The 15,000-nt window shown below is 42.0% G+C and overlaps 1 protein-coding gene across 4 annotated transcripts in view; it reads left to right on the forward strand.

Annotated features, from left to right (window-relative positions):
* PROX1 (prospero homeobox 1) overlaps window positions 1-15,000 on the forward strand; it is a 50,808-nt gene that overhangs the window by 23,605 nt on the left and 12,203 nt on the right. The gene's annotated exons all lie outside the window — the stretch shown is intronic.

Raw genomic sequence — 15,000 nt, forward strand, 5'->3', positions numbered from 1 at the left:
GTTTCCTGCCCAAAATCTGTCCGGGGAAGTTTTAGCAGCACTTACTTTCACAGCATGTAAGTTCAGATAATGCAAAAGAGTCTCTAAGCAAAGACTTTCTCAGCTCATTTCCCATCTTCTGGGCATGCAGCGTTTTCTAGGAGAATGGCTGTATGGAAAAGACAGATGAAGAAAGAGAGGAGAAGAGGATGTTCCCCGAGGGATTTACCATTCGTTATGTCTGACAACAATATCTAGACTTACTGTGTGGTGTGCTGTAGCACCCCCCGGCCCTTGCGAGGCATCGAGGCCCCGTTGTGTACTTTCACACACACGAGATAGGAGAGTCCCTGCCCCTGGGAGGTAGCTCTAAGCGTATGATGAGACACAATAGGTAGAAACAGGAGAAGAACTGGAAATACGCAAGGAGATAAGTGTTACTAACTTTTTTCTGTCAAAATGAATTTACATTCCCTCAAGCTTTTTTTTTTTTTAATGAAACTTTTTTCTGTTTGCAGAACATAGGTTGAACTGTTCTTTGCTCTCAAAAATTCTAATATCCTTAGTGAATTTGGGCACTTATTACTACTTTCCAGAATGCTGGTTGCAGTGTTAATGTAAATGAATTACTTCAGTGGAGAAATGTCGGGAAAGTACAGGTATATTCAGGTGGGTTAGAAAACATAAGTGTCAGATGTTTAGCACTGCTAGTGATTGCAGTCTCCCCAGCAAAGTGGTCTGGTAGCTAGTAGAAAAGGAGTCCCTTGCTTCTTTCCCTGTGTATGAAGGAAACATATATACATCCCTTTCAGAGGTATATATAAAAATGACTATAGTCTGAGTTATACATGTGGAAATGGCTATGATTTTCGAATTCTTCCACACAGCCTTTCTTGTATTATCTAGCGTAATGAGAATTTCCTAGAGCTTTAAATCTTATTTTTGCTCTGAAGATCCATCAGTTAGGAGGTCATTAAACTGGATGGTGTAATTTTTAATGTAGCCAGTGTAACTTTTCCCAATAAATGCCCAGCCCCAGCCCCACCCCCACAAGCTGGGAAGCAAAAATGACAAGTACTGTAATGTTGAAATTGGATCCAAAGGGATTTAGCAAACTGAGCATTTGCCATATTTAGCGTTATCAAAGTTCCTTCCTCTCATACTTCAGTGATGCATTGCTGATCTCCTGATTAGTCCGATGTGCTGTTTCTCTTAAATCACCTACACTACTCTTCCTGAACCCTCCTCCTTTATCTCTTGTTGAGCAAAATTCATGCATATACTTTAATACTCCTAAACTGAATATTAGGAAAACGAGATAGAGCTAAAACGTGCATTTGGTCCATATCAGGCTGTGCCATTGATTTGCTCAGGAAACTGTGTTACTCTGTTCCTTTCCTAGTGTGCTGGAACTGACAGCTTTTAGCAAAGTCAAGTAAGATGTTTAACAAACCACATGTCCTATCGTTTTTAGCTTTGCCATTGTACCCTTGTGGCTAGGAGCCAGAGAAAGATACAACACCTCCTCCAGCATGAAGTGACTTTGCATGCGTGTGTGTGTGTGTGTGCACACGTGTGTATGTGCGTGTAGTTTGTTCCCCATTTCTTTCCTTTGCTGTAAGGTCAGCTGAAGAAAGCTGTACTGGGTGTATCTGCACAGAACAAGCAATTTGAAACTGGTTTTTGTAAAGCCGGGGGAGGGAGGGGCAAAAGTATTTTTTTGCAAAAGGTGAAGATGTTTCTCTATTCTGGGATAGCTCTTTCAGGGAGGGAGAAGGTGGGGTATATCCTGGTCAGTGCAAGCCGCAAATGTCAGTGTCCCAGCACAAATGCCGAAGCTGGTCAGAAAGAGAGGACAGCTTGCTGTGCCACTTGATATCTGTCTCATCTGTGGTGTTGCCATAGGCCTTTGAATGCCAGCTGCAATAATTAAAGTCAGGTATTGTTGCTATGCATAAAAAGAAAAAGAAAATCCCAAAATGTTTTTTACTCTCTTTCAAAATCCATCTTAATAGAGAACATCAGAGCTCACAGTTGCAAATGTGACAGGCTGATTTCAAGCAAGGGAGACACCAAGCTGTGAGTTAAAATAAAAATATGGTTAAAAACCATGCATGAGATTTGTATATTATTATTTACTTACAGCAAACAAAAGAAGTTGGCCTGAGGAATATTCCCTCATCTGCAAGATGCTGCGTTCTGTTTCTTGGGGGCATTTAAAGACTCGTTCTTAGTTCTGAAATCTCAGGATCTCTCCCTCTGAACTAGGGATTTTGCTGAATGCCCTCCCACCTGCTCCTTATATTTGTGTGTAGCGAGCAAATAAGCACCAAAGTAAGCAACTGCACACGCCATCTTTCTGCGCTCAGCCTGCCTGCTGTTTCACAGGAACTCACCCGATTTTGCAGACGTAGTTATTGAGATTGATCACGATGTCTGCCAAGCTGCGTTATTTTCACAAATACATTGGATGCAGTTTTAGTACAGTGAGGCCTGACGCGATGATTGCCTCTTTTCGTAGCACTAGTTATGGCACGTGTTGTTGCTTAGTATGGGGAGAAAACAGTTTTTAAGAAGTTTGCTCTATTTTTGGCAGGAGAAGACTGTAATACTGTGGAAAAAGTTAAATTAAGACCAGTTGTACTCAAGTCTTAGCAGAATGTTTAACTTAAGGCACTTAAGAGTGAGCCCCACAAAAAATCAATGAGACTATGTAAAACAATTCAAATAACACCACGTATAAAATCCACATAATTACCTGGTCGTGTAAGCGACCTACAAACACTGGAGAGGAATGTTGGCTGCCGGAATTTTTAGAAGTGATGGTGTTTTTAGGCTTATTTCGTTCTGGGAGGCTCAACTGGAGGTCCGTTAATGAGAGCCGCTTTGTCAGTAAGTCCTTGATGGTCCATTCCCTGTAGATGAAGTGTGCCCAATAGTGCATCCGAAAATTAAGACATCCTAAATTGTTGCCTTTGAAAATTCTGGCCACTCGTGTGCTTATTCTAGGAACCCATATCCTTCCCTAGTTTCTTCTGCAGGATTCGTCTTGAACTCAATTGGTGTTCATCAAAGGAGAATTACAGCCTTTGAACCTGATTCTTATTTAAACTAAGGCCACTTACCATGTTTTTGCAATATATATAGGCACTGTAAAGTAGAATTTATAACCACTCTAAAACTCCTTTATACAACAAGAGCAGTGTTCAGTGGCCTTAACAGAAGTGAAAATCAAGTCAATAATTTGCTAAGTTCCATCTCACGGGTAGTACGTTCAGTCTACACAAAATGCTCAGCCGTGGCAGTCTGCGCTCTTCTAATGGTACCGGAAGTGGGAACAGTCTAATGGGACAGTTGTTTATTTTAGTATTATACTCCCTGCCTTTTTTTCTTGGGCTGTATACTTCCTCATTCAAGGGCTTTATTGTCACAGTGTTTCAATGTTGTTCTGAGCATTCTTAAAAAAAAGTCAGAAGGGCTGTGTCTTATGATCTGCAGCAAGAAAAATAAAACTGGTTTTGCAATTTGAGAATGGCAAACAGAGGTGAAAAGATGCCTTACTGTCATGATTCCACTACAGGAAAAGCTGAAACATACATGTCGGGGTGGAATTTCTTTTTCGCTTAAAAATCTTGGTTTCAAGAAATGTAATTGCTGCCCTCAGGCATTCTGTCTTTTGTTTTTTAAGAATTTTGAAGAGACTCTCTTGTGAAACAGCAAAGCTTTCCTTGAAAACTACACAGGAGATGAACCTGATTTGTAAATCAAGTAACAAAATCCACGGCTTTCAGTAGGAACTTTGTGCATTGCATGTTTCAATTAATGCTTGTTAATCAGTTTTTGCAGTTAGATGAACTAGCAGATCGTAGTTGGACGCTGTTAGAGAGAGAATCACGAGTGGAATACTATTGCCGAACTACACTCGGTTTTTATGTTTGTGTCCTTTGGATTCAAGGTGTTTGTATAATGAAATTGGCACATTGATATATGATCTATTTTTTAATGTCATTACAATTTTAGTTCCCTCTGTCTTTTTGTCATTGGGTTACATTTAAGCACAGCAAGATCAACTTTAAACTTCCTTACTCAACAGCTTTATTAGTTATAACGTACCATGACCTTTCTCAACATTCTTAAAGAAAAAGATACAGTGTAATGTCACTTTACTTTGCTTATTGTTCTTTGTTGTGGTGAACAAAGCATTTTCTACAGTGGCTATAGCACATAATTATACAGCTTTCAATAGCGGTGTCTTGGCACATATCAAAGTTCAGAAGAGCCTTTAGAAAAAAAAAGATGTTTTGTGGCAGCCTAGGGAGGGTCTCATCTTTCCTTCAGAAAATAGTTCAAGGCTCTTCTGTCAAGCTTCCCTACTTAGAGCTTTTTCTCCTCCTGCTTCATAAAGTTTAAAGGGGATTCAGTGGAGTTCTATGATCTGTTTCCTTTGAAAGATTGTTCCTTTGCACAGAGAAGTCCTTTGACTTCAAGAGTTCACAGATTCATGTCTTTAGGTATCATATGTCTGACCTTATCAGTTACTCTATTTAATGTAGGAGAAAAAGTCTCAACTCTTTGTGTTTGTCTGTTTTGCCTCTGTGAAATGATTTGGTGAAAAGACCATCCTTTTTAACACACCACTGAGAGGCCGTTTCTGACTGTAACCTACCCTGTGGCTCTTCTTAAAAAAAAAAAAAAAAAAAATTGTCCTTGTGTTTTGTGTATGGATGATTTCACAGTGAGAATAGAATTATACAAGGACAGGCACACATAAAAAAAATCTTTTGCTCTTTTTTCCTAAATGATCTATTGGCTATTTTGGTGGCTGCTACTCTGGTTCCCCAACAGGCACGACCATTTAACAAACACAGAGATAGCGGCTGGAGTGCTGGGCCAGCAGTAGGTTTTCCCTTGCTTCGACCTACCCCAAAGGCCTTCATAATTAATTGTCCTTCAGAGATGAGGAAAGTTCAGAGACAGTGTGCGTAGCGATGTCTATTGTCTGACATTCAGTTCTCCTTCCCTCAGCTCTTTTTCTTCATTCCACAAAGGGTTATCAATAGGAGCAGAGAGCAAGCTCTCTTCTAACAGCTGCTGGTGGTGGCTGTAGCTTTCTGTGGAACGGATCATTGTGTTCAGCCATCTATGGATTAAACGGCCAGAAAAGTTCTAACAACCTTTTCAGACTAGCGTGTTTATTTCATCTGGATTACGCAGGCCCGTTTAGCTAACTTAAAACTTTCTCAGAACCCCTCCTCTTTAAGCCAGGGCGGAAAAAAAAATTAATAAAGTAATTCTGTAATTATGAAAAATTCCTGCAATGATACTTTGGTAAAGAAATGAAAAATTCGATCTGTGAGCTTTGATCAGAACACACCCAAATAAGCATTGGTTTATCTGTTGGTTTCTTTCGGAGGGAAGAAGGAGCATAATAGAAAAAGCATAAAAGAAAACAGTAGTATAAGCTTCAACAGAAACAAACACTTGTCCGATTTTAAAAGCTGCCACAGTTCATACAGTCTCTGCTCATAACATCAAAGTGCAAAGAAGCTGGAGTTTGCTAAACAGATTATTAATATTGTTGTGCCTTCTGTGATTAGAATCCTCTGTGGCATAATTATTAAACTTAATATACAAGAGAACAAAATTATATACATGCTTCCCTGTTTTCCCTGATGATATGCTAAACAAAGATATGGTGCAGTTGGTAGATATGCAAGAAGTATAGTCAAATTAGGGCTGTTTATTAACAGTCGTCATGTTACTGCTCCAATTAATTGGGCGAAGCCAAAAAAGACAAATACAATCATTCTTCCACTGAACAGTTTAACTAGCAAATTAGGGAGGTTTTAGTAATTTTTTAAAAAAATCTTAAAAAAGAAAAAAAGCAACTCCACTGCAGACCTTTACCTGTATTCTTCGTAAATGCATCACTTTGAAATGAAAAGGAATAATCGTATAAAACATTTTCTGGGCTCCATCTCACTTCCTTAATGTTAAAAAGGACTGCACAACAATCAAGATCAATTATTGTACTGATTAAGTTGTTATGCCTGGCATTTTGAAACAGGTTTGCTGTATTTAAGAAGAAATTACATACAGAGTAGATGCAGCTAATACTGTAATGCAAAAAAAAAAAAAAGATCATAAAAAATTAAAGTTATTCTTATGAATCTTTCATTAGAAGCAATGAAAAGGGACACTGGTGAAGCCAAGTGCTTTGTTCTTCTGAGCTACTCTGGTAGGGCCTGATCCTGCGAACAATTACGTACTTGAGCGTTCCTTCTGTGCGAGTCCTGTTGGCGCCTTGAATATATCTCCTCCTCTGCCACAGTTTGCCTGGTTAGGCCTGTGGATTACTATTAGTGTTGTTTTACTTTATCAGACAGATGTTCCCTCTAAAATTTGACAAAAGTTGTGTAAAAAAATATGCCACAAAATCACACAGCTGTACGGAGACCAACACTTGCTTTGATGCAGGAAGAGCTGTTGTTAAATGATTTAAGGCTACTCAGAGCTTTTCAGATTACTCCCCACCGCAAATAACATGTTAAGTACTAAATTGCCCTAAGCGGTGTTTTATTACTGATCAATAAAATACTAACTTTGTCTTTTAGTGTAGAAAAATATTTTAGCGGGATTTTTCCTAGTTTAGCTCATGAATAGCAGTAAACCAGAAAACACGATGCCCCAAAAAGCAAAACCTGTCCTTGGTTGTTTCTAATTTTGCTTTGGGGGAATCCTAGGATTGTTCCAGCTGAACAGTGCAGGGTTTCTGTGCCTGTGTGCCTGTGCCTGTGCCTGTGCCTGTGCCTGTGCGTGTGTGTGTGTGTGTGTGCGTGCGCAGTGGTGCTGTGTTGTGTTTTGCTTTGCGGGTTTTTTTTACAGTTATTTACTGGTACTCATCCTTATTGCCCCATCCTCCTCTAAAACAAAACAACCCCCTTCCAAAAAAAACCCCAACAAAAACAAAACAAAACTTGGCAAACTCTTCCGACTCCTACTGCCATTTCATTTTGCATTCAACAAGGGGTAGTGGGAATTGAAACGTCAACTGGAGATTGAGAAAAGCACCAATTTATAGTGCGTTAGCCTTGCACAATTCAAGATTTCTTTTGCTAGCTGCACACATTATTCCCAGCATCTCGCCACTCTCTTGTGGCAGTTGTGAGGAATGGCTATTCCTTCCCGTGTGTGTACTACAGGCCTCTAAAGACTCTTATTTATTCTCTCCCATGTCACCTTGTGTACAGTCTGGTCTGTGACACTGATGGTGATTATGTCATTATTTTGCTCTGGGGGCTTTGGCACATCTGCAGAGCTGATGCACATCTTCTTTGTTACGCTGGCATACGTCCCATATCGCAAATGCTTCATTAGCCTTACTGCCTGCCTCCTTGCCAGACAAGAATACCCAAATCCAAGCTTCTTTTTGCTCTGTTCTTTTGTGTCTGTGATGAGCCTTTATTCATCTTCCTAGTTCTTCCCTGTTTTCTATTTTTCTATGTAAAACTGATTTCCAGATGTCCGTCGTTCTCCAAAAAACCATCCTAGATGAGGAGCGAGGAGCAAGGTGAATTTTAACCCATGTTAGCCCGATCTTTTCCCTCATAAGCTTAAATGCTTTTTCTTTCATCCTGCATAGAAAGAGTTCTTTAGGCTAGCCAGTTACAATGAGTAGGAACATTTTAAAACTTGGTGTTTGCTAAAAAAAAAAAAAACACGAAAACAAACAAACAAAAACCCAAAACAGTGAATTCTCTCATCCATGTAATTCACATGTTTCTTCCAGGCTTTCTTCATTTCTTTTAGACGATATACCTAAATGCTTCATTCAAAACTTTTGGAAAAGCAGCACTGTCTTGTGAATGAGGAGGATATTTTCTGAGCAAGACCTAATTGATTGAAAATTCTCATATGCAGAGTGTTGTTACTCCTTTTTCACATTAGAATACATGGAACATTCTGTACTGTGAAAATTCAGGAAAAAATCTTATCTTCTAAATTTTATCCAAGCTGTTCTACGTAAGTATCGTACCGGAGAGATCTGAACTAGTGGGTTAGCTGCTAGCTTTGTAAGATTTTTCTCTCTTACACCCCGCCCCATGCTTTTTCTACATGACACTGAACTAAGTTTGGGGCCAGATTCTCAGGTTCTGATGTGAAAGAACTAGAGTGTTTTTTGTTGTATTTTTATACAATCGTCAAGTGTGTGAATATTTGTTGAAAAGAATTTTCATTTGTTTATTTAAAAAAAAATTGAATGAAGACCTGGCTTTGGAGCCACATAGCCACATAATTATAATGTGTTTAGGTGTGGGGTAGAGGGGGCATTTTTTTTATTTTTATAAGGCTATCTTGCCAGCTTCTACTGACTTCAGTAGAAGTCATACAGAAAGGATTGCTCATCTTTTAAGACTTTGACTAGGTCACCTTTAGCAAAACACTGTTTTCTTGATATCTTCAACACATTTTTAAACATCCAGGAGTCAGACTCTGGTAATGTGTATGACTTAACTAACTTTCATAACCTTTGGAAATCATGCGAGAGATTTAACAGTATCGTGGTCTGTGTTGGTGCAGCTCTCTACTACAGCTTTCTGGAGTCCTGCCCTTTTTCAAAGCACATGTCACTGGGGAGGGAAAGCAAGGGCAGCACAAGTTTACGGAGGGGCCTTCTTGCATTAGCAGAGAGCACAACAGTAACATTATTTTGAATGATACTTAAATCTGTGGGGCAAAATTCTGTCAGTTTGCAAGATGGGTCTCAACTCTAAAGGCCTCCTGTTGAGACCATGAAGAAGTAATGGTGGGGCAGAACTATTGCAGAGACATCCATGAAGATTAAGTCAAGAGATATCATTCAGTCCAACAGCGAGAGAGTCCTCAGCAGAGCGCTGAATCGATTTCCATATTTACACGGACCCCATCACCGGCAGTACTAGTATTGCCACATTTTCTGGTGCAGAAAAAGAACCCAGTGTCTCCCTGACCTGTAAGAGCAAAAGTGTGGGGGGTGGAGGGGAGAGAGGGACAGGCAGAGGAGCCGGCTGAGGGTAATCAGCTTATTGGAGATGAATTCTCCCTGTAGTCCTGGCAGGGGCAAGGTTCGTCGTTCTTATCTGCAGAGGGGAAGTTACGCAGTCTAGTTCTGCCTCATTTCAACGTGCCACCTGAGGAACTCACGAACGGCCTTCTGGAGGGGGATGGTTTCAAGGCTCTGGTGGAAAATTTGCCATCAGAAGAAACCATGGCCAGACCACTGAAAGAGTTTAAATGTCAAAGATGTGGCCTTGAACTTGCTTCTGTAGTTAATGGAGAGCCTATGTCAAGAGTAGCAGACCAGGGTGGCATGAACTCTGTTGCTAAGCAGAAAGACGGCTGCATTGATTGGGACTTTCGGGGAAGTGATGACATAGACACATAAATGCATTTAAAGCAGTAGTCTTCAGAAACTTTTTAGAGGAGGGAAGGGAAGTCAACACTGAAAAGAAGAAATGCCCTTTAACTGCCAAACATCAATGGTCAGGAAGAAGCCGAAATGACTTATGCAATTGAGGAGGGGGCTGGCTCTGTCAGATGAGGCCCAGCCTCGAGCTTATGCAGCGCAGTCTGGAATCGAACCGTTTCCTTTTGCAAGGGGTAAAGACGAGTCAAATGAGAGGCAGCTTAGTCCAGTAGGACTGAAGATGTTGTCTTCTTACCTCACAGGCTTGCAAGGCTTGCCAGTCCCAGGCACTGAGGTTTATAATGGGATGTTTGAAATCTAGTTTGGCCAGCCACACAGTTTAGGCTGGAGTGGATGGAGCAGCTTATGCCACCACAACAGGCTCTGGCTTCCCAGAGATGCTTGGTTACGTTGGGAGAAGTTTCGTCAGAGTGAATCAGTAGGCAGCCTGGGATGGGACAGCTGGCTTCGTTCACGATGCCCTCACACACAACCGTGCACGGTTTCCTTCCCCTGCCCCTACCCTCTGTCAGGGGAAAGAGAAAAGGAGGTATCGTGATGCCAGAGGGCATACTTACCACCTTCATACCACCCCCAAAAGGACCCCAGTGACTGGCTATTTCCCTGCCAGACTGATTAAACACCACCTGCTTCCCATCTCTCTCCTCTACCTCGCTCCTCGTTCCCCCCTCCCTGCCCCAACACACACAAATTGAATAAGGAAAGGGCACTATATTAACAGTTGGAGCTTTTTAAGGGCCAGACACAGATGACAAGGATGACTGCAATGCAGAAAGGTGGGAAGAGTGAACAAGAGCAAGCAACACCAATTACAAATGTTTACTCAGTGCTGCGAGGTTTTATGTATATGTTATAAGATGTACTTTAGATAAATAAGCCTTTAATTGTTACTTCTGCTATTGTGTTAGTGGTTCATCTACAGGGCCAAGTTCTGCAGAACAACAAAAAAATCACCATGCGCTATAAGCTGTCCAGAAGCCTGTGCAATAACCTCTCTGCTGTTCCTGAAGCAGAGCCAGAATTAGGTGGTCATCCTCATACTTACTTTTCTGGACAGGTTTTTTGTGGGCGCCTCTATGTGGTACCTGCCAGAATTTGGCAGCAGGGAGGTAGTGTGCCGCTTGGCATTGTTGGCAGCCTCTTGGAGCAGATTGCATTTCACCGCGACGGGACTGACTTAAAGTTAGACTATTCTTGCATGCAAGAGTTTTTTTTCTGCTTCAGTTTTTGAATGAGACAGCTTCCTGGGTGTGACAGTAACCCCTCCTGTGAGTCTTTCTTATATTCCCCAACACGTAATAAATCCCCAACCATCATAAGCCGCAGGAACCTTAGTGATTTTTCCATACTGCAGCAGTGCCATTGGCAATGCAGAGCGTTAAGGGCAATCAGAGTTTCCATTAGAAGCCTCTACATCTCACACAGTTTTAATTCATCAGGAAGGCAGAAAGGGAAACTTGATAATCATCTCCCCAGTAAAATGCTATATTGATCATTTCTGAGGATGAGGAAAGGGGAGAACTGAATTTCAAGGTGCAAGACTCAAAAGAAATTGTGAACAAGAAGTATTTTTGTTTAATGTTAACGTGCTCTGCTCTGAATTTGTACCAAGTTTTCTGCTTAAAAACTGGCACGTTGAGGCCATGCTGGTTGCACCAGAGAGCAGCTGTGTTTCAGTGATGCTCATCCTTTGAACCAAGGGCACAGCAGTCCCAGGACAGAGACCCCCCCCAGGGGTGTCGGTGAAGCAGCGACGTGCATGTCACACGATGCCTCTCTCGTACCACTGAGTGGGAAGTGAGTCCTGACAGACCCGGTGGGGCAGGAGGGGAGTTTCAGCCTGGAAAAGCTGTGGAAGTGCTGTTGTGTGCTTGCAGCTGGGGCGTGCGACACTGGCTGTGCACTTGGCGCACCGGCCGTGTAGGGAGCCTGCAAAGTACTTCAGAATCTTTATTTGTGGAAAAGCTTAATTGAAATGCAAGTGATTAAATCTAATGTATCACACAGTATCCATTTTCACTGCCCTACCACTTTCACTTCCCTGATATTATCAGACTTCTCAGCAACCCCTCTGTCAATTTTTTTCCTTGTGAGAGGCATGCCATTCTCTCTCCTTTTTGTGAGCTTGGTGGAGGAGATAATAGGAAGCCAGCAGTAGATTACTAGTGCCTCAAACCCTACACAAGGGATGAGGGATCTGAGCTTCATCTCAAACAAATACTTTTAAAATGCATTCTTAAATCATTTGACAAGTGTTTCCCAGCTTTGTGTTTCAGTGGTAGCTTACAAAGAGTAAAAAAGCTGCAGTGTAACAGTAAATGCAGTAAGAAACCTCTGTTGTTTGCCTAATTTTTCACTTTTGAGCTTGGCTTGAGCTAATGCTCTTTACTTTTCTAAACACTAGGCTCAGCACTGTGTCGTTAGTGCTGCCCCAAAAGAGTGGGCTCCTCTTCATATGGCTCTGAGGCCTGTCATAGTGGGAGAGCAGACCGAACTGAACTGCCACCCAAATTGTCATCCATTTTTTTCTCCTTCCAAAAAATGTATTTCTTAACTGCAATGATATTTGTTCATTCTTACAGCAAATGTTGTGAGAGCAAACTCGAGGGCAGCAAACAGGCAGAGCGCAGTGACACCAAAGAGCTGCTGCCACGGTCAAGGAGATCAGTGCATGCGTAGCAGCGGGCAATCTAACTGCCCACTTTCTAGAAAGATGGTGGTTGGGAGAAAAGTGTGTTTTCTGAAGTGTCCAATAGTTGAGGTATTTCTCATTTGTGTTTTTAAAATAAAAGCATCCTTTCCAACTATTTCCCTCTCCTCATAAGTGATAATGGAAGAGACATTAGCCTTTCCATTGCCTGAGCCAACCTATTTTTTTCTAAGAGGTGTCCAGGATGTTCAGCCAATTGAGTGATCTAATTAGCTGAAAATTGTTAATTTCCTTTACCTTATAAAGCACCTAACACAGAAACTGTTAAATAATGTTAAGTGTCAGACTTAAACTGAGAACATTGGGCCATATGCTGCCATGACTTTCGCGCCAAAAAGTGTAGCAACTTACTCCAAAACCTGCCTCCAAATTCTGTGTAGAAGCCAAAGCCTCCTGCTTGATATGCTGCCACACCACCGCGCAGCACAAAGATGGTCCCACGCAGCAGTTTGCCATGCTCAGGAAAAGAGTGTGTGTGCGTGTGTGTGCGTGTGTGTGCGTGTGTGTGTGCGTGTATGTGAGTGTGTGTGCACACACGTGTGTTTGTGTGTGTGTGTGTGTGTGTGTGTGTGTGTGAAGGCAGGTGATGATCTGGAAAAATGCGTGAGGAGCCAGGACACCAGGAAGGTGTTGCACATGCTGCCCTTGAGATCCCAAGAAAACTAACTGTAGGGCAGTGCCGCTCTGGGCACGGCTGTCTTGGAAACAGCAGCAAATCTGCACCTGCAGTGGCAAATCATACAAGTGCCTGGACTGTAGAGGGCCAGCGGATAGATGTATCCTGTTCTGGCCATTTGTTCAAGAGGGAGTCCCTGACTCTGTCACACGGCTTCTTTCATCCTAGTAGGGGCCTCAAGCCCTCTGAAGGCCCAGGGATGCACGCGAGGAAGGGGCTGGTCCCAGTGTCACCAGCCTCCCTCCAAGCCTGCAGAACTCTGGCCTCAGAGGGGTTTGATGCCTTGCTGCGTCAGTTCTGACTTGACCCCAGCATTGCCGTAATGCAGTGTCTTACGGGCAGGGAAAGACTGGAAGGGGCTTGGTCTCGGTAAGGTTTCCTACCTGGCAGCTTTTCTCCCATGGATATGGCAATCCACATTTAGGTGCCAGCTTGCACCAGTGCCCCACAGGCTCAAATCTTCCTTATGTGAGGAAGGGGCTCGAGGCTCTCTGAGGGTGATGCGCATGGAGTTCGTGGAGTATCTGTCGCCTGTAAGAAGGTTGTATTGTGGCTCAGAAACACACCTTTTATGCTGGATCTCGTTCCTGTTGTCCACTGAAGTCTGGTTCTTACCCTTACTTTTGAGGGCAGGAGGTGTTTGTGCACATCTAGTTCATGCTTTGTGTTAGGTTTTCTCAGAAGAAATTCTTCCCCTCACTCATCCTCTGTTATTACTGTATCTGTGCTGGTACGGACTGATATGTGCTCACTTTAGAAATTGTTTGACTTGGAAGTCCACATAGTGAGACTGCTCCCCCAACATCAGACTCACTCTCCATCCAGGAGAGGTTCTCCATCACTTGTCATAATAGATGCTGTTTACACCTTATCTTTGGGTTAAGAGTCTGCCTGCGGAGTCCTTCTCCACTGCCACTATATAGATCATCCAACTAGAAGAGTGATCTGGCCTTCCCCCTCTCACCCCCTCCAACCTGTTTACCTCCCATCACCACGACCTTGCGCTCTGCAACGTGAGCAGCCTTCACCAGCTGAAGACCTCTGATCCCAAGTCCACTAGAGATTTTGGCTTTCCTGTTTGGCAAGGTGACTTGTTGCCCACCAGGTCAACATGAATAAAGATTTTTTAAATCCATAAAGTCCTGCAATTGCAAAAAAAAAAAAAAAAAAAAAAAAGGCGCTGCCTTTGGATAATTTAACCTCTCCTGGCAGACTGACATCTTGAGCTGTCTGCACTGCACTTGTTTATTTCTCCTCATAATGAGGATCAGAAAAAACAAACACTCACCAAGAATTCTACTTTATATAAAATTTGAAAGTAAAATCAATCCTGACTCAATCTTATCATTTTTAAAGTATGTTTATCCAGCTTTGTAGTAGGAACAAGCAGACTGTTTGAAGGCCACATAGTTTTCAAACCTTGGTTGCAACACGTTACCCCATTTTGAAACCGTCTTTATCTAGCCGAGAAAACTAAAATCTGTTTGACAAAGTAGCACTCCAGCCAGTTTATCTTGCAATATGGCTTTAGCTCACAGAACCTATTGATTTCCTTAAATTAATGTTTACAGAATGCTACTGAATTTCACTCAACGGGACATTGTTCTTTTGAAGCTTTGTAAAATATGATACAGAGTGTTATTGCCATTTGTTCCTTTGCTAAGACTGATGAAACATTTATTTTTTTAAAGTGCAGCCTTGAACTGTAGCTGTTTCCTACAAGTGTGTTTACTCTTGGAACATTAGTAATACAACACACTATCAGACTCCGGCACAATACCACAGGCAAAGTCTGTAGGTACGCTATGGCCAGTCTAATCGCATAAATGGAGCTGAAGTTTAATGCAGATTAGACATAGTATGAGAAAAGGTTTTGAGCTTAGCCCAGCTGTCCCTGTCTGAAGAATCTTCAGATTTGTAAGCTACAGCCAAGCAGTTGTCCGACACTGTTACAATATTAGAAATGTTGCATCGGTCTTGGTACTTCTGAGCATGGGACTTTGTACTGCAAATTAAAGTCTGATCCTCTCTCTTTGCCCCGTGACCGGGCAAGGTGAATAGTTTTCAAGTTGCATGGCTTAAATGCTTTATATCTGATCTCTGAGAGTGTTTAAAAATCTCATCTAAGAAGCACATATATTATTTCTAACATTTGTCCAAATTTTGGTA

This window comes from Struthio camelus, chromosome 3 (genome assembly GCF_040807025.1).
Source record: "Struthio camelus isolate bStrCam1 chromosome 3, bStrCam1.hap1, whole genome shotgun sequence".
NCBI classification, from domain to species: Eukaryota; Metazoa; Chordata; class Aves; order Struthioniformes; family Struthionidae; genus Struthio; species Struthio camelus.